At 47.8% G+C, this 18529-nt stretch overlaps 1 protein-coding gene across 8 annotated transcripts in view; it reads right to left on the reverse strand.

Annotated features, from left to right (window-relative positions):
- The window catches only part of gwl (serine/threonine-protein kinase greatwall), a 517662-nt gene that overhangs the window by 11002 nt on the left and 488131 nt on the right, over positions 1-18529 (reverse strand). The window lies entirely within an intron of this gene.

Genomic DNA, 18529 nt, shown 5'->3' on the forward strand with positions numbered 1-18529 from the left:
TTCATTGTTCTACGCTAAGGTTTGTTTCCTCACGGGTATCTTCAATATCATCTTCTGGCAAGGGTGACGTCAATGGAACTGCCACGACGCTAGGATAAAACTTGGAGACAACAAGCCAGGCACTTCAGTTGGCTTGGTGGCACCGACCTGGGACACACGCTCATGCGGTTCTTTTTTGTAACGCAGATTGCTTTGTGGCCGGTAGCCTTCGTTACCAGAACAACCACGCATGCTCTGTCAGAAGGCATCGGATCAGCATTCCCGGCTGCCCAGCTCCCCTTCCTTGGGAATTCATGGACGAAGCAAGATACGCAACCAGATTGGTATCTTCAATATCATCTTCCGGCAAGGGTGACATCAACGGAACTGCCACGGCGCCAGGATAAAACTTGGAGACAACCAGCCAGGCACTTCAGTGGGCTTGGTGGCACCGACCTGGGACACACGCTCATGCGGTTCTTTTTTGTAACGCAAGTTAGTGAGAAAAATTCAATATCATCAATTCGAGACGATGATGTAACCCTTACGGTGCTGCCAAGCCCACAGTGTCTTATTGCCACTATGTTTGATTGTTGCCATGTTATTAGACTAATATTACTCACATCTGGGGACGTGGAACAGAACCCAGGGCCAACTTCTGACTCAGAGTCTGAATCCACGTCAACCAATGCTATGTTGAAGAAAATCCTTAAAGAACAATCGAAAACAACCAAAACGCTTAAAGAACTTACAGCTGATTTGAGACAAATTGAGGGTGTGGTATCTACTATCGAGCAAAAAATTACTGCCATGGAAAATGAAATCGGTCAGCTAAAGCAATGTAAGGAAAAACTAGCAGAGTACGAAAAAAACTGCCTAGGCAAGACTCAGCAAATACTAGAACTGACAGCTAAGGTTGAGGATCTGGAAAACAGAAGTCGTCGCAACAATCTCGTAATATTTGGGGTGACTGAAGAGTCTGATGAAGATTCAAAATCACTGAAAGAAAAGGTTCAATGAACTATTTTTACTAATATGCTTGGTATTGCCGTAAAATCTGTTGAAAGGATCCACAGAGTAGGCAATCCTCGCAGCAGACGCCACGATCAACTGTTCTATGACTTTTCGATTTCTCTGAGAAGTGTAAAATTCTCTCTAGCTCTACCAAATTAAAAGGCACGGAAATATCGATTTCGGAGGATTTTTCGAAAAGAGTGAGAGATATGCGCAGTCAGTTGTGGCGCTCTGCCACAGACGAGAAAGCACAGGGAGCGAAGGTGTCCCTCGTGTTTGACGAGCTAAAAGTCGATGGCAAAATGTTTGTCTGGGACCCTATACAGAACGCGAAAGTAGAAGCTGCTGCAGGGTACTCTCGACCGAAAGTAGCTACAAGGGCAAGACCTGACGTTCAGAAGGCGGATTGACAGGGGAAGACCAAAACCTTGAGAATATTGTCCCTGAATGCCCGCAGCGTAGTAAACAAGCTCAGCGAAATCGAAAATTTAATTCTGTGTCATCACCCGCACGCGCTGGTAATTACCGAAACTTGGCTACATGCTGGTGTGTTGGACTGTGAAGTAATTCCGGCATCATATAAACTACTCCGTAACGGCAGGGCTTCGTAACGGTGGCGTAGCGATAGCCATTAAAAACAACATCAAGTTTTCTGTTCTTGATGGAATTCCCGAACACGAAAGCTTATCGTGCAAATTATTTTATTCTGGCAAGACGATATTACTTGCTGGCGTATACCGTCCACTCAATGCTGCGCCCCAGTATCTGGAAGCTGTTCACGACTATCTTTCGCATCACACAAACTCATGGTCAAACATAATAATAACAGGGGATCTTAATCTGCCGGAGATAAACTGGACTGACATGTGTTACGACAGCAGAGATGCCAGAAGTGTGGAATCGCTGCTTTTCACTGCGTTCAGTTTTTCGCTGAACCAACTAGTGTCTGAACATATGAGAATTGGGGTGTCATCCTCTCTTCTCGACCTGATGTTGTTTGGAAATACGCTTCAAAACAGCACAGTTAGCGTAGAAGAAGGTATTTCAGATCATAAGTTGCTTGTCCTGACTTGCCCTATCACAGTTATTCACTCATCTACCAAACGACACTGCCTTTACGTAAAAGATTATGCGTGTGCAGACGATGACAAAATATCAAATATATTAGAATGCAACTTCGACGAATTTAGTGCCCTGAACAGTGTTCCGGAATTGTGGACGCGTTTAAAAAAAATATATTTTTGAGAAAACAACTTCATCCCCCAAAGAAATAAACGGGTCAACAAAGATTACCCATGGCTAACACGTGAGATAATTCAGTTGAAACGAAAACTGAAACGGCGACGCCGCACAAAGGGAGATAAAAACGAAATCGTTGGTATCGTTGGCACTATGCGTGATAAAGTACGTGAAGCAAAATCACGATTTTACGGTGTAACTTTGCCAAGTTTTATGAAGGATGACCATAAAAAATTTTGGCGCTACTTGTCAGAAGATAGACCAATCATTGCGCAAATCAAAACTGGGAATAGAACATTGACTGAACCTAAAGACATTTCGAATCAGCTTAACAACTATTTCCAGTCAGTTTTCACACACACTGCTTCACAAGAGCCACTGGCGGCCTATCCTGTTGAGCAGCCTATAGAAAAATTATTTATAAGTGAAGAAGAAATATTACATTTATTGAATAACCTTGACCTAAGGAAGTCCACTGGTCCCGACTCTATCTCTAATGCATTATTGAAGCGATATGCTGCCTGGATTTCAAAATATTTACTTATAATATTTAAAGTGACTTTGGATACCTCGAGTATTCCTGATGGCTGGTGCAGGGCAAAAATAATTGCAGTACTGAAATCTGGCTCTAAATTTGAACCAAGCAACTACAGACCTGTATCATTAACAACCACATGTTGTAAGGTGATGGAACACATAATTTTTAAATCTATTATCAGTCATCTAGAAAGGAATACCTTATTTATAACCAACAACATGGATTCAGATCTGGGTTGTCAACACTAACACAGCTGGCCGAAATAACTAATGACCTCGCCAACGCTGTTAATACCAACAGTCAAGTTGATGCCATATTCTTAGACTTTTCAAAGACGTTTTACGTGGTCCCACATGAAGATTTAATCACAAAACTACAGGCTTTTGGTATTGATGACACCTTAATCTTGTGGATTTCCAGCTTTTTAATGAACAGAACACAATGTGTAGCCGTAAACACGGATATGTCCGATAGCCTCCATGTGTACTCAGGAGTACCGCAGGGTTCAGTCCTTGCGTCTCTACGATTTCTTATTTATATCAATGATATCCAATTTTGTATCCAGTCACTGATCCAGATGTGGCTTTTCGCAGATGATTGTGTCGTGTATACAGTTGTAAGACATTCAGAGGACCAAATCGGCTTGAATAACTCTGTAAAAAATATTTGCGCTTGGTGCCAAAAATGAGGGATGAGACTGAACGCATCTAAAACCAAATGTCTCACATTCACTAATAAGAAGAATCCACTTAATTTTTCGTACACTTTAGAAAATATTGAACTCCCTAAAAGTGATCAGGTGAAATACCTTGGTGTCACGCTTTCAGTAAACTTAAATTGGGAACCTCATATCGACACCGTCTGCAAAAAAGCGGTAGGGAAGCTATCCTTTCTCAGAAGAAGGTTGTGAAATGCTCCGGCCCAAGTCAAATTAAATGCATACAAGACTCTTATTTGCCCTGCCTTAGAATATGCCGACATAATATGGAGTCCCCACCAACAACACCTAATAAACAGAATTGAATGCATTCAGAAATTAGCTGCACGGTTCATCTACTCTAATTATACGCGACATTCAAGCATCACTGACCTAATTAATAGAGCGAATCTTCAGCCACTTTCCAAACGAAGAATAATTTCTAGGTTAAAGTTCCTGTACTTACTCTATCACGGTCATTTTAAGATACCGCGCAATCTGTACTTACAGGACCCATTTAAACACTCACTCAGGACAAACCATAATAAGGTCATCTTTCAACCTGCTAGCCGTGTCAACACACATAAGTATTTTTTATTCCCAATGGCCATTAGTTTTTGGAATAGGCTGCCAGTCAATGCTGTGAATTGTTCTATGCTGGAATCTTTTGTCAACTGTCTAGAAGAGATTGATTTTTCTAAAAATGTATACATCTGAATCATGAAGTATCCTATGTGTATCAATACTTTCTTTCTTTTCTTTTTGTGGAGCGTTATTATGTCTCATGTTACCTCTATGTATACACTCCTGCATGAGCCCGATTAAGACCTGCAGTATGTGCAAATAAATAAAATTAAAAAATCATTCAGTAGATCTGATGTTACCTGATCCTCACCAGCAGCTTTGCCTTTTTGCGTGCTTTCCAAGGCTTTTCTGATTTCTTCTATCACTACTAGTGGGGTGTCATCTGGGTTACTGCTAGTTCTTATATTAAGGTCGAGGTTGTGCTGGCTACTGTACAGATCTCTGTAAAACTCCTCTGCTAATTTTACTATCCTATCCATATTAGTAGTTACTTTGACTTCCTTGTCACTTAGTGCATATATATGGTTTTTGCCTATCCCAAGTTTTTTTCTTCACTGCTTTGACGCTTCCTCCGTTCTTCAGAACATGTTCGATTCTCTCCATGCTATACCTTCTTACATCGGATACCTTACACTTATTAATCAACTTCGAAAGCTGTGCCAGTTCTATTTTGTCTGTTGTACTTGAGACTTTCATGCTTTGACGCTTTTTAATGAGGTTTTTCATCTCCTGAGATAGCTTGCCAGTGTCCTGTCTAAATACCATACCTCGAACTTGTACTGCACACTCTGTAATGATAGTCGTCAGATTATCATTCATTGCGTATTCACGAAATGAATGATAAGCTGAATGCTAAGGCTGGTTTCTTCGATAAGAGCCGAGTACCTGTTCTGAAGTGAGACTCTGAATTCCTCTACTTTCCCTCTCAGTGCTAGCTCATTGATTGGCTTCTTGCGTACCAGTTTCTGTCGTTCCTTCTTCAAGTCTAGGGAATTCGAGACCGTATCATTCCATGGTCACTGCATCGTACCTTGCCAAGCACTTCCACATCCTGCACGATGCTTGGGTGTGCACTCAGTATGAATTCTATTTCATTCTTATTTTCTCCATTAGGGCTCCTTCTTGTCCCCTTACGGTTCCCTCGCTTTCGGTAGTAGGTATTCAAAATCTGTAAATTATTGCTTTCTGCGAATTATACTAGTAGCTCCCCTCTGCCATTTCTAGTACCGATGCCATAATCTCCTACTCCTGGTCTCCAGCATGTTTTTTCCCTACTTTTGAATTGAAGTCTCCCATCAGTATAGTATACTGTGTTTTTACCTTGCATGGTGCACGTCCACCTCTGGCACTATAGAGGAGTCACGCACCTACCCTCTACAGGTTTACACGTCCTGTGAGCCTCTTCGAGTGCACCTTCATCTGCTGACCCGTCATGCACAGCACCCGTTGTCTTCGCTACAAGTGGACCGACCAGGCTGTACCTATTCGCGATGCTTCGATATGATAGGCACATGATCCCTTCAGGCTTTGCACCTGCCATGATCGCTGCAGTGCCTCCATGGACATTGACTAAACCACTGGTGTGCCTTCACATACTTGGAATTTCGTATAAGTCGCGTGTTTCTTATATTGCCCTCAAGCAGCTCACCTTGGCACATTTAGATGACCGATACAGCGACTCTGTGCACATTTACACCGATGGATCCGTAACTTCATCTGCCTCAGCTGCAGCCTTCGTAATCCCTGAACTCAGTATTTCCCGACAGTAGAAATTAGATCATAGGTCATCTTCGACAGCTGCAGAACTTGTTGCTATACAAGAAGCCATAAAATGTGTGAACAACCAAGCACCGCGTAAATGGACGATTCTGTCTGATTCAAAATCAGCGCTTCAAGCTATCCATTCTTGCTCAAGAAGAGGCCAATTTTACAAGTTAGCGTTAGGAATCGTCCAAGCATTTGACCTAACACACAGGAGCGGTCACTTGATTACACTCCAATGGATTCCTGGACACTGCAGCCTGGTTGGCAACGAAACAGCCGATAGTGAAGCAAGAGCGGCAATATACAACGCTCCTATGCACGTCAAAGTACCGTACTCGCGAAGTGACGTCAACACATTGTTGAGATCACTCATGCGCGAATGCGCTGCCACTTACTGGTCGCTACCAGATCACCGGAACAAGCGCCTGCGGGAAACAGACTTCGGTATGACTTTTCGTCTTCCAGATAAAATCAGCCGAAGGCATGCTAGTATACTGCACCGAATTCTCCTGGGCGTCGCCTTCACTTGCCACTACACCCACCTAATCGGCTGTGCGGACAGCCCGAATTGTGAGCGCTGCCAAGTGCGCGAAACGATAGCTCACATATTTTGTGACTGTGCATTATACGTGGCGCAAAGAAAAATGCTAACTGCAACGTTGACAAGCATTGGACGAACACCATTAAGTGAAAGCCACATATTGTCAGCAATGAACGACCAAACAGTGTCAAAAACTGCTACAAAGGCTGTTCTAGACTTTATAAAAAGCACTGGACTAGAAACTATACTGTAGGGTACTATGCTAAGTGGCTACTGTACATACGCACCACCTCTTCTTGTCCCTATCATCACCCTTCATCCCTCTTTCCTTCCCCTTTCCCTTATCCCCTGTGTAGAGTAGCAGGCTAGAGCGAACTAGCTCAGGCCGACCTCTCTGCCTTCTAATAAATTCTCACTCTCTCTCTACCTTGCTCGTTGCCGATTCCACGTCTTCATAGACAACAGGTAGACAACAGGAAATAAATGAGAGGAGTGTAAGTTGGTGTATGCAAATTGTTGATGGTTACTGTATAAACCGGACTATAGGTCAAGTGAGAATATAGGTTGACCCCCCAAGTTCATTGATTGATATGTGGTGTTTAACGTTCCAAAACCACCATATGATTATGAGAGACACCGTAGTGGGGGGCTCTGGGAATTTCGACCTCCTGGGGTTCTTTAACGTGCACCCAAATCTGAGTACACGGGCCTACAACATTTCCGCCTCCATCGGAAATGCACCGCAGCCGGGATTCGATTCCATGACCTGCGGGTTAGCAGCCGAGTACCTTAGCCACTAGACCACTGCGGCGGGCCCCCATTGTTCAGGTTACCGAAAAAAAAAGGAAAATCCGAAATTGCCGAATGTCATTTATTTGCGAATTAGGCACATCGCACCCGATCGTCGGAGCTCCCCTCAACCACCATCGCAATTGTTCCTATTCATCAGACGAAGCACCCCTGTCTTCTGAAGACGGGAGTTTGTCGCTGGCTGCCTCCCACAGAGCTTTGTCTTCCATGCCATACAGTGAGTTGCTGATGGAACATTTCTCAAAAGCATTTTCCACCATGGAATCTGGCAAGAAACGCCAGGTGGAAAGCACCCAGTCACTAAAAGTCGCAAGCGGAGGCCTCTGTAGGCGGCCCATTGGTGTCTTTGGTTTGTCGCCAGACATCCACTTTTGGTACTCCAGCCGCACTCGGTCCTTGAACGGCTTGTTTAGCACAACGTCAATCGGTTGGAGGGTGGACGTCATACCACCTGGTATCACGGCGAGGTCCGTTTTTCCATCACCCAGTACGCACTTCACAGCGACAGTTAAATGACTACAAAACGCATCTAACACCAGCATGCTGCAAAGACGCAGCAGTGCACTTGGCTGATGGTTCCAGACTACTCATATCCATTCGAGCATCATGGCCTCATCCATGTATCCCTTTTTGTTGATGCGAACGACAACAACGGGCGGGAACACTTCCTTCGTCATTGTCTTACGTTTGATAATGACGAAGGGCAGAAGCTTTCTACCATCTGCCATGCATGCCAGCATGATGACGAAGTGCGAGTGCTCGTTGCCAGTGGACAACAGCTTCCTATCCTTGGGGCCACGCTGCATGATCATGATTAATGAAGGCATGTCAAACCACACGGGGGTCTCATCGGCATTGTCAATGTGCCCCATCATGTAGTTGTTCTACTCCCGAAGCTGATTCACAAAGCCCTGAAAGTTTGTAAGCTTGTCCTCGAACTCGTCTGGAAACTTCTGACAGATGAATGTGTGCCACCAAAAAGAAAATTATTTGCGTCTCATGAATCGACGCACCCAAGAGTTTGGTGCACGAAACTCTTCTCTCATGAGCCCAGTTTCTCGAGTGAGTTCCACAGCATTCTTGAAAATGGCATCCACGGTCACTGGCAGCGAGCAAGCATGAACTTTTCACACAAAGTTCCCTTGCGTATCCTCCAGCTGCGAATGAACTGCACTTCGCCAACGAAATGATATTTTCTGAGGATTGCACATCTGCAGCTTCCCTTTTTGCACCCTCCAGTAGTGCACGCTTTTTTCTGATACACAAAAGCGGCACTGAGCAGCCATATTCCCATTTGTTTCTGCGAACTCAACAACCTCTAGTTTAAACGCAGCTGAGTACTGCCTTCTCGTACCGCTACTCATATTCAGTGAACGAAAAAAAGACCACTAAAAATGGAACGCAATGTCAAGCAAAGGGAGAATTTAGAACAGATCGGAGGCAAATCACAAACACAAAAAAACAGACAAGAGAGAAAAAAAACAACCTGCTATTAGATTTGAATGCGAATATGGCCGTGTCCAGCTTCTCATGCACATGCAAGCCTCATGTTGCTGCACTGTCGGATAGACACCGCTATATAAGACGAGGGGCGACTTTAGCTTGTTGTTTTATTGCAAATATCTCGACTTATATTCCGATTTATACGGCACATAAGAAGTCGCAGAGCTAATTGCAAACAGGAGGGCTAAGAAGTAATCGGGAAAGTTTTAAACAGAGCCATTTATGAGCAACCTTGTCAAATGCCTTCTGAAAGTATAGGAAGAGGGAATCAACGGGTGTTTCGATCGAGGTGAGAAGATATGTCATGGATGAAAAGAGCGAGTTGAGTTTCGCAAGACATGCTCTTTTGAAGATCGTGCTGGTTAAGATTGAAGAAATGACAAGACGCTTGAAAATTTGCCGCGTGAGAATAAATTATATGCTCCGTAAGTTTGAAACAGACACTTGTGAAAGAAATGGGACGATGGTTATTACATGAGGATGATGAGCTTTTTTTCGGTGTTGGAATTCTCTTGCCTACCTTCTGAGAAAAACAAACGGGCTCGTAATGCAACATGCAGTTGCACCCACTCGGGGCACTGCAGCAGTTCTATGCAGTCGCCGCCATAGCTTGGCACACTCACTCACCCTCACTTGAACACAATGAGTGAGTAGTACTCATGCGTGTGAGGGGACTTGAGTATGAACATGAGTGACTACTCACGAGTGTGAACAGTGGCGAGTGTTCACAAATGTGCTTAGTCGAACGTTAGTGTGTACTCATGACTGTACCTGAGTAAAACAGAAAAACACGATGACACACACACGCACAGCGAGTGGTCATGCTGAGGAGGTGAGATGCCCTAGTGGTGCTGACATTAGTGTTGTAGGGGGTCCATGCTATGTATGGTTGACGCAGAAGCTTAGCTAATGTTCCAGTCGCACACACCTGTACCATGCACGATCAACGTCCCTTTTCCATATCTTGTCTCATCGCAGCTACATGGGTTCGGGCAAATAAAGCAAGCTACGCCAATAAACAATACTTTATGGCTATACGTTAACAAGAATGCGTAAATGTCACGTAGAGAGACTTCAGATAACAAATGTGTAGATGCTTACACCTCGGTCGTTGTCGTGCTTGGCTCGCCGGGGGTTCTAGGTTCGTCCTTCCTCTTTGGTGGCCGGCGTCAAAGAGAGCGTCCAGCCGTCAGCACGCTAGTTTTTTCTACCACCCCGGTTTCCCCTTCCTTGACGAGGATACGTTCTCTCGATGAGGAAGGAGAAACCGGTTGTGTGTGCCGAGAAAGGGGAATTGCGAGCGCCGGCCGCGGGGGTGTTCCATCCCTTCGCAAGAGGCTTTATTGACTCGTGTCTCGAAGGAACAGTCATGTCCTCACAACTCGGCTGTCGCGCTGGTGTAAAAGGGGAAAGGGTGATTGAACGCACATGCTCCCCCACATCCTCCCCCCCCCCCCCCCCTAAAAAAGGCCCCTGCAAACATGGGAATATTTTGCTATTCATCATCGAGGAAGGCTAGGATGGTGTGTCCTAATCAGTGCCCTCCAGCGGTTGGCCCTCTGCCGTAGGTGCCGCTGCTGTCCTCCCCACTTGTCGCCGCTGCATTCGATGTAGCGACCACTGCTGCAGTGCCCACTTGCATCATGGCCAGTCATCGCCACCGCTGTCACCTCCGCCGTCGTTATTGCCACTGCTGTCGCCATCGCTGCCGTTACTGCCGCCGTGGATTTAGCTCCCGTAGTACTCTCTTGTTCGAAATGCGCCTCGTTCACCCTCGCTACTCAGGTCGTTAGTGGCGACTGAGGGTAGTCAACTGGTGATGGGTCTTGTTCAGCACTGGCGCAGGCCACTCTCTCCAGCATGCATGGTCTGGGCTGCCGCATCGGGTCACAGCTTCCCCATCTGGCGGGCTCGGAAGCCTCATCTTCGGCGTGCCGCGCATTGGCCTCAAGATAGCAGAGGCCATAAGGGTGCCTGACAACCTTGGGTCAGCTAGGTAGGCTCATCGTCGTGACAACGGCTCTGAGGCAGCTGGCTCTCCCAGCTGGGATAGCAGTTGGTCACCCTGGCGCCTCTTGCGTAAAGGCTCGGTGATGAGGGCAATGAGGTAGTTTGGAAGCGGCTTTGCTTGGTTGGGTGGGGCCGCGATGATGGTATGAATGATGTGGGGGGTGAACTGGTGGGAGGTGCAGTGTCCTCTCCTAGCTGTTCCGGCAGCATCTCTTTCCCTTTGATTCTTAATAAGCTCAGTGAAAGTCGACACAGAAAAAAGGAAAGGTTAACAATCGCACATGTGTTGCACGCGAACCCTTGCACCTCGCATTGAACATATCAAACGCAGCCTGTCGTACAGAGTTATCTCTGCCTATTAAGCAGGAAGTAACGCGGTTCTGGGCTCCTCACTTGATGTCAAGCATTCTCACTTTGCCGCCTGCGGACTGGAGGGGGACTGCACGTAGTCCTTGTGCTCCTCTCGTGACACGTAGTGTTTCCAGTCACATACGTGTATCGGTCCGCCGCTTGGTTTGCCTTTCATCTTCGCGAGCCGATAAACAAGCGAGAAAACTTTCTCCCGCACTCGGTGCGGCCCAGACCATTTCGGTGCCTGTGAAGCAGCAAACTGTTTGGTAGTATCGCTGAGAACATGATGGCGCCGCAGCAACAGATCGATTACTTTGTAGTGTATGTTCTGATGCGTGCGGTTGTACTGCGCCTTCTGCTGTGCCCTAGCAGTGCTCAGATTATGCTGAGCTTTATGTGAAGCTTCCACTAGCTTCTCGTGCAGCTTCGTTGCGTATTCAGTGCATGCTGATGTCGCCACTGGCACACCACTGCGATCTGCGAGGAGTCTCCATCGAATTCGGCAGTTCTCTTTCGAGGTTCAGAGATGAAGGCGCGTACCCAGTTGATTGGGTCACGGTCAATCGCAATGCAAAACCGATCTCTGGAAGGTAGGTATCCCAGTCCTTAGGTCTTTCAGAAAACACAACAAGCATGTGCTTAATGTTGCGATTTACTCACTTCGTGGGGTTTGAGTGAGCATGGTAGGCGGTTGTTTTTTTGTGCTTAATACCCAAGGTGACGCACACGTCAACAAACCTTTGCAGTGAAATAAGACGCATTGTCTGTCATCGACTGCTCAGGAAACCCGAACATGGTAAAAACCCCCATCAACTTCTCTAAGACCACTTGAGCCATCAGCTTCCTAAGGGGGAAAAGTTCTACAGATTTAGTGAAGTGATCCGTGATCATCAGCAAGAACTTGTTTCTGCAAAGAGTTGAGGCGTACAATCGCATTGCATCACATGCTGTGATTTGCCAGGGAGTCTGGCTGTTAGTTGGCTGCATGAGGCGGGGCGAACGTCCACCTCGTGGCTTGACACTTAGGGACACGCAACATGAACGAGCCTAGGGAATCACATCCCGCTTCATGCCTGGCCAGGTAGCGAGGCGACGCAACTTAGCTCAAGTCTTAGGGCTGCTTGCATGCCCAGCAATGCACGAGTTATGAAAGTAGTGAACAAGAGCTCCTCTCAACGTGCGCGGTATCACGACTTTGAATGACTCACTTGTGTCATCGTCGGATGAGATGTACTTCAGCAGGACGCTGTCAGAATCCAGCAGATATAAAACCAGCGCGCTCACAGCACTACCAGCTGTTGCCGAGCGCTCCACACCGACAGCAATACCAGCTTCCCCCATGTGCGCGGTGGCCTAACTGCCACCCGGCTCCCAGAGCCCCTCGAACACCTTTCGAAAAAATGGAGCTTTCTGCTGAGCTTCTAACAGTTCTCTTCTGCTGAAAACAATCCCTGCGCTAACAACAGCCGCTTCGTGGTTCATGCTTTTGCTTTGAACTAATGTTTGCTCCCCTGTTTCCGCTAACACGAGTCTCTCACTCTCAGATTGTTCGGGGTAGTCGCGTGACTTGCTTCGTGTCGGACTGTAGCACGTGATAGTGCATCAGTCGCGGCATCGTTCTTACCCTTGCGGTAGCGAACGGTGAAGTCGTAACCCTGCAGCAGCAATGCCCAACCCGCCAGGCGGCCACATGAAGACCCTCAACCACGTGAGTGCCATGTGGTCAGTTTCAATCACGAACGCCACTCCACCGACGTAAAAGTCAAACTTATGGAGTTCGAAAACTATCGCAAGGCGCACTTTTTTCAATTACTGAGTAGTTTCTCTCCGCTGGCATCAACAAGCGGCTCGCCAACGCAATTGGTCGGAGGGAACCTCCATGCTCCTGAAGCAGAATTGCTCCTAAGCCCAAGTCGCTTGCATATGCGTGAATCACAAGCTCTTTGCTAATTCGGGTAGCTGCAGTTCAGCCGTGTTGGCTAGCAACTTCGTGAGGCGACGCAGTGCGGCCTCTTGCTCTTGGCTCCAAGCCCAATGCTCGCCATTTTATTAAAGCTTCGTCAAAGACGCCTGCACTGCCGCGCAGTCTGGAATGAACTGACAATAAAAATTCACCATCCCCAGAAAGCGCCTCAGCTGACCGATATTGTTCAGCGATCGATAGCTGACTATCGCTTCAAGCTTACCCTTATCCCGCAAAATGCGACACTCGTCAAGCGTGAAACCCAATAATGTGAGTCTGGTCGCCGCTATTTGAGCTTTGTTTGGGTTCAGAGTGACGACCGCAGACCTTAGCCTTTCTAAAATGTTTCTCAAGTGGTGCAAGTGCTCCTCGAATGTTTTCGAGTAAACCACTGTGTCGTCTAGATATGCGAGTGTGTGCTGCCACTTTGCGTCCCCCAAAACACGGTCCATTAGCCACGGCTACGTAGCGGGAGCTCCCGCCAAGCCACAAGACATTTTCCTGAATCGGAAAAGTCCTCTGTGGCATGTGAAAGCCGATTTCTCTTTATCCTGCTCGTCCATCTCAACTTGAATATATCCACGGCTAGGATCAAGAGTAGTGAAGTACTTTGCCACGCCTAGGTTGGATACTAACAATGAAATTGGGGGAAGAGGGTATGCATCCTTCTTGGTAACCTTATTCAGCCTGCGGTAGTCTACACAAAGGCGATATGTACCATCTTTCTTTGGAACTACACCTTCCGGGAAACCCCATGGGCTGTTTGACCTTTCAACTATGCCTGTGTCAATGAGTTCGTCCGAGGTGGCGTCAAGTGCTTTCCGCTTAGCCAAGCTGATTGGTCGGGGATGGCATTTCCAAAGTCATGCATCACCCAGTCATTTCTGTGCTTGACCAGTGTTGCGCGGCCGGGGTGGTCAGTGAACAAGGCATCGAAATTGTACAACAGTGGCAACAGCTGCGCTTTTTACCTTTCTGGTAGGCTTTGTGCCTCTACTAAAAGCGGGTGCACTGACCTTTTCTGCAGTGCAGTACAATGTTCCGGCGGGGCGGTTACTCGCTTTCTTGGCGCGCTTTCTTCCTCGCGTACTCGTGCCTCTCCATGCGAATGGCATGTCTTTGTCAATGCGGGGGCCTTCGAGAAAAGCTATAGCGCATCTCTGTCGCGCTCTCGGTAACCACCATTTGCAATGTCAATGACGATACCCGACCTGGCGAGGGAGTCTCGACCCAGGACATTGACAGCCCAGAAAGATGCACGAAACATTGTCGCCTCACGTGTCTATCCCAGTGGATCACTAGCCTAGCCACGCCGCTCGATTGTGCTGTGCCCGTAGCAAGGCAGAAAATGATGTTGCTTTGTCTCAAGCAAATATTGTTCTCGCGGAGATGGTACAACACGTCGTCGCCGAACAATGAAGCGCTTGCCCCAGTATCAAAAATGCTACGAACCTCTTTCGAGCTATATAACTCGATTAGCGGTGTGGGCAAGTCTACGGCATGACTTGCGCGACAGACTAAGGGTGCAAGTGGTTCGAACGCATCGGTGGAACTACTGATGGCTGCGCGGTGTCCAATGTGGTGCACCGGCGGCGCTATCCGTTTCCCGAACCGCGCGTTTGCTCCTTACCCAGAGTGGTGGTCGCATTCGCAGGCGCCCCGACGTGCCACAGCGATAGCAAGGACCCCGAAAACCACGCCGGTTCGATCTTTAGTCGAACCGATCAGGTGGTTCTCGCTCCGGGTTGCGCCGCTCATTAGGCCTCTTGTTGACCACGCGCTCCTGCTGTGGAATGTCACGTGTGGGGGCGGCATGGGCATTATGAATTGCATAAGCGTAGGGGTCCAAAGCGTGGTCTGACAGCTCCCAACCGCGTGGTAGCTGCTCATCAGCGAACGATCCTGACGCCTTACCCATAAACGCATCTGAAACTCGGGCGCCACCATTTCACGTACAGCGAGACCCGATTGACTGCGCTGCAGGCGAAGGTGGGTGATATGATCGCGCTGCAAGGATGTCCCCTTGTATGCGCTTCGCCTCGCTTGCGAGCTCTTCTAGGTCTGCGAACTTGCATCCCCTGATGTGCGCCACAAAAATCGGGTGTGCTTGTCGCGTAACGCGCTTGACTTTTTCTGCGTTGGTGGCATAAGGGTAAGCGAGACGATACAGTTTGTTCATCGCCCGTACATACTCCAGCAAAGATTTGTCCAGATGCTGGGTGCGTAGCTCTATCTCCCTCCGCAATCGCCACTTATAATTAGCGGAGAGGAATTCGCTGCGAAAGCTGTTGCAGAACTCTTCGACCGTGTGTGCGCGGTGTTAGATTAGTCAGAACTATTGAGCCGCTTGCTCCGGAGTGACACCGGAACCACGTGTTTGAGAAGTTCAGCGTCAAAAAGCCCTGTCGCCTATTTATAGTGCAGCAATCAATCGAGATACTCGTCGGCGCTCTTGCAGTAGTGGTAACCAGTGTAGGTAGGCATGTCTACCTTGACACGTGGCCGCACAGTCTGTACGGGGGCCTGACTGTGTTCTGCAGGGCGCTCGCCAGGCTTTGCATAACTGACAGCGCATTCTGTAAGAGTACCTCGCTCGTGGCCAAACTGTTGCCCGCAGACTCGCCTACAGTAGTGGTGTGTGTTGAAGAAACTTATGGCGGCACCCCTCTGTTCGCATCGCGAGGTGACTGAGCGCCCTGTGTGATGCTTTCCATTGTAGGCCTAATCTCTGCTAATACGGTCTCTGCACCCTCCTGGTCGTCCCGCACAAAACGAACAAAAATCTACGCTGTTGGAAAGTTCTAACAGTGTTCCCACATTAGCCAAAGCATCAACACTCTCAGACGTGTCATCAGACAACATGGGCAAATCCGGGAATTCCGAAATACCTGTTGTCCTACATTTGGAGGAGCGTCGGTAGTCATTCGCATCCACAAAACTGGCCGCGCTGCCAAATTCGTTCCGCCTTAGGCGCCAGATGTAGGGGGTTCGTCCTATGTATGGCTGACACAAAAGCTTAGCTAATGTTCCAGACGCACACAGTCATACCGTGCACGATTAACATCCCCTTTCCATACCTTGTCTCATTGCAGCTACACGAGTTTGGGCGAATAAGACAACAGGCTAGGTCAACAAATAACACTTTATTGCTATAGGTTAGCAATAACGCGTAAATGTCGCGTAGAGAGACTTCAGATAACAAAAGTGTAGATGCTTACACCTCGGTCGTTGTCGTCCTTGGCTTGCAGGGGGTTCCGGGGTTCGTACTTTTTTTGGTGGCTGGTGTCAAAAAGAGCATCCGGCCGTTAGCACGCTAGTTTTCTCCACCGTCCCCGTTTCCCCTTCCATGACGAGAATACGTTCTCTCGCTGAGGGAGGAGAAACCCGTTCCGTGTGCCGGAAAAGGGGAATCACGAGCACCACTTGAAGGGTGTTTTATCTCTTCGAAAGAGACTCGTGTCTTCAAAAGACAGTTATGTCTTCACAACTCTGCTGTTGCGCTGCCGTAAGTAGGGAAAGGGTGATTGGGCGCACATGCTCCCCACCAGTGTCTAGTGCTACAGTTGACTAGACAAGCAATATTAGGCCACAAAAGGCTTTTTACAATGCCATGTTAGGTCAGCAACAGGTGTTTCAAGTTGGAAGAAAACAGGCAGCAGAGTTAGCAATTGGAAAATGATATGACTTTTCTTTAAAGGTAGCTGTCACTCATGCAGCTCATTTTGATAAGCTAGCGTGTTGAAAACCCTGCCTAATGTGCCAACATCACATGGCTGGAATTTTAATGCTGCGCCGTTCATGTACACTGTGTGCCCAGGTACACTGTCACGTTCGTGCCTTTCTTGGCACGGCGGTGACTGTGGTGGCAGCATTTCTCTCTGTCTCCCGTCTCTCAGACTGCAGCAGTGCGCTACTTGTTTGACAGCATTTCATTTGAGAAACGGGCTGCCATGTGATAGAAAGAGTCTATATGGTCGTAGTTCTACATGGTCATACCGCGAACGTGGTGTAATTCACTCGGGAGATGATTAGTGGAGTTTATTGGCGCAAAGGCCAGATGTGGCCAAAGAGCGCCAAAGCGATGATAATAAACTGTGCAATATGCAGTGTGGATAAAAGAGATGTGACGTGGCTGTAAATGGGCCTAAAAACAGTCACTGTATGTGCGTAAAATATACATATAGTAAAACTATGGCAATGACAAATAATGTGTGCTATGGAGACATAAAATGCTTTAAAAATGATAGGTATATGAAATAAAAACTTGGCGAGGAGCACCAGTGCCTCGGCAGAGCCCTTAAAACAAGAGCATGGAGGCCTGGGCTCATTGAAAGCTGCTATCACAGCGGCATCTTCTGGACAGAGGATGCGATATCAACTTGTTGCCGCGACGAGCGATTTGTCGGGCGCAACATAGCTCGTAGGAGAGGAGGATGTCACGCGCGCCCAAAGGGAAATGGCGCTGCGTTGTGACGTAGGCCCGCGCAGCACGTCAGCGTAGTGTGCCCGGACATGCCAGCGCGGGACGGAGCCGAAGCTTGACTCGCCCAGACCGAGAGGCGCCCTGCCAGCCATCTTGGCGAATGCCGGTGATTATACGCGCCCGGGCTACGCTGTTGCCGCGCGCGGGGCAGCTGGGGAACGAGGCGCCAGGTAGGAGGGCGCTCTCGATTCCCACATCGTGGAATGTTTCCCACTCTTCATTTGCTCGCATATTCCTTGTTATTAACCGATTTAGGACGAGCACGTAGTCAGTGCCTGTACAGCTTCTTTAGGAGCATGCGCTACACCCATTAGTTTTTCTCCTGTGCTTCTCTGTATGTACGTATTGCGGTTACTAGAATAACATTGCCATAAATACACGTGAGTTGGGTTTGTTGCTAATAACTTAATTTATAAACCCGTAAAGCAGCAATCGCTGACGCCTAAGAAGTCATCGCACTTGACGGCAGAAGGGCATTGATCACTGAAATATTGTAAGACAACGGACATACTTTCACGAGCGCGGCTGCGAACTGTGAATACGTTGTTCGCATGAAAGGTTTTTCTTGAATAATCTCTCTGCAGGTGGGCCTGCCTTCGTCAGAGTGAAACTCTGATTTTCACTCTGACGAAAGCAGGCCCACCTGCCGAAACGTTAGTAAAACTAGTGTTTTTTCGCACGTTTGTCGACCTCTTTTTCTACCGTATACATACATACATACATACATACATACATATACACACACACACACAAACACACACACGCACATACACACACACACACACAGTCGATTGATTGATTGATATGTGGGGTTTAACGTCCCAAAACCACTATATGATTATGAGAGACGCCGTAGTGGAGGGCTCCGGAAATTTAGACCACCTGGGGTTCTTTAACGTACACCCAAATCTGAGCACACGGGCCTACAACATTTCCGCCTCCATCGGAAATGCAGCCGCCGCAGCCGGGATTCGAACCCGCGCCCTGCGGGTCAGCAGCCGAGTACCTTAGCCACTAGACCACCGCGGCGGGGCCACACACAGTTGAGCCCA

Source organism: Rhipicephalus microplus, chromosome 1 (assembly GCF_043290135.1).
Source record: "Rhipicephalus microplus isolate Deutch F79 chromosome 1, USDA_Rmic, whole genome shotgun sequence".
Taxonomy (NCBI): Eukaryota; Metazoa; Arthropoda; class Arachnida; order Ixodida; family Ixodidae; genus Rhipicephalus; species Rhipicephalus microplus.